At 45.7% G+C, this 1,773-nt stretch overlaps 1 non-coding gene across 1 annotated transcript; it reads left to right on the plus strand.

The window, feature by feature from the left end:
* Positions 1-1,051: 1,051 nt before the first annotated feature.
* On the plus strand, positions 1,052-1,156 carry LOC123391255. Its single transcript, XR_006605884.1, has one exon. It is a non-coding gene; the product is annotated as a U6 spliceosomal RNA (small nuclear RNA).
* Positions 1,157-1,773: the final 617 nt, after the last annotated feature.

Here is a 1,773-nt window from a genome sequence, read left to right on the forward strand (position 1 = left end):
ATCCCTCTCCCTCTCCTGCTTCTTGTGTTCCCTCTCTCCATGTCTCTCTCTCTGTTAAATAAATAAAATAAAATCTTAAAAAAAAAAAAAAACGTTCAACAGTACTAAAACAGTTGGTTAAGCATCCAACTTTTGGTTTTGGCTCAGGTTGTGATCTTAGGGTCCTGTCATCAAGCCCCACAGTGGGCTCCATGCTCAGCGGGGACTCTGCCTGGGAGTCTCTCTGCTCTTCTCCCCATGTTAAATAAATAAACACATCTTTTTTTTTTTTTAAGATTGTATTTATTTATTTGACAGACAGAGATCACAAGTAGACAGAGGCAGGCAGAGGGAGAGAGGAGGAAGCAGACTCCCCGAGGAACAGAGAGCCCGATGCGGGGCTTGATCCCAGGACCCTGGGATCATGACCTGAGCCAAAGGCAGAGGCTTAACCCACTGAGCCACCCAGGTGCCCCAATAAATAAACACATCTTAAAACTTTTTTTATGGTGGTAAAATATATGTAATATAAAATTTACTCTTTCAGGGCCACCTGGGTGGCTCAGTGGGTTAAGCCTTTGCCTTCGGCTCAGGTCATAAACCCAGGGTCCTGGGATCAAGTCCTGCATCCGGCTCCCTGCTCAGTGGGGAGTCTGCTTCTCCTTCTCCTCTCTGCCCCTCCCCCTACCTTGCTCGTTGCTCGCTCTCTCTTTCTCTCCTCCTCTCCAATAAAGGAATAAAATCTTAAAAAAAAATAAATCGCCTTTAAAAAGTTTACCATTTTTAACCATTTTAAGTGCACAGTTCTGTAGCACTAAGTACATTCACATTACTGTGAATCTTTACCACCATCTATCCTGAGAACTTCTTTCCTCCTGCAAAACGGAGACTGTCTCCATTTAACAAATCTCTGTTCTCCCTCCCCTAGTCCCTGGGCGCCCACCATTCTACTTTCTGTGTCTGAATTTAACAATTCTGACCCACAGTTGGCCAGTTAGCTCAGCTGGTTAGAGCCTGGTACTGATAATACCACATTGAGGGGTCAGTCCCTGGACGGGCCATTACTTCTTCTGTGCTCGCTTTGGCAGCACATAGACTGAAATTGGAATAATATATGGAGATTAGCATGGCCCCAGCGCAAGGATGTACATCACTGCTTGGGGAACCTCATATAAGTGGCAATTGTATAATGACCTGTCCTTATCTCACTAGCATAGTGTCTTCACGATTCTAGTACATTATAGTATGTGTCAGGATTTCCTTCCTTTTGGCGGGGGAAGGGGCAGAGGCAGAGGGAGTCAGAATCATTTTTTTTTTTTAAAGATTTTATTTATTTATTTGACAGACAGAGATCACAAGTAGGCAGGCAGGCAGAGAGAGAGGAAGGGAAGCAAGCCCCCCTCTGAGCAGAGAGCCTGACGTGGGGCTCTATCCCAGGACCCCAGGATCATGACCCAAGTGAAGGCAGACTTTAACCCACTGAGCCATCCAGGCGCCCCGGGAGTGAGGATCTTAAGCAGGCCCAACACCCAGCATAGAACTCGACATGGGGCTCGATCTCATGACCCCGAGACCATGACTTGAACCGTAATCAAGAGTTGGGCACTAAACTGACTGAGCCACCCAGACGCCCCAGATTTCCTTCCTTTTAAAGGCTGAATAATATCCCGTTGTACTGATGGGCCACATTGTTTATCCATTCATCTGACAGTAGACATATGAGTTGCTTCCACCTTTGGGTTCTTGTTAATAACGCTACAATGGATATGGATGTACAAATATCGTTTAGAATCT

Source organism: Mustela putorius, unplaced genomic scaffold (genome assembly GCF_011764305.1).
Source record: "Mustela putorius furo isolate JIRA1106 unplaced genomic scaffold, ASM1176430v1.1 tig00000083_pilon_pilon_pilon, whole genome shotgun sequence".
Taxonomy (NCBI): domain Eukaryota; kingdom Metazoa; phylum Chordata; class Mammalia; order Carnivora; family Mustelidae; genus Mustela; species Mustela putorius.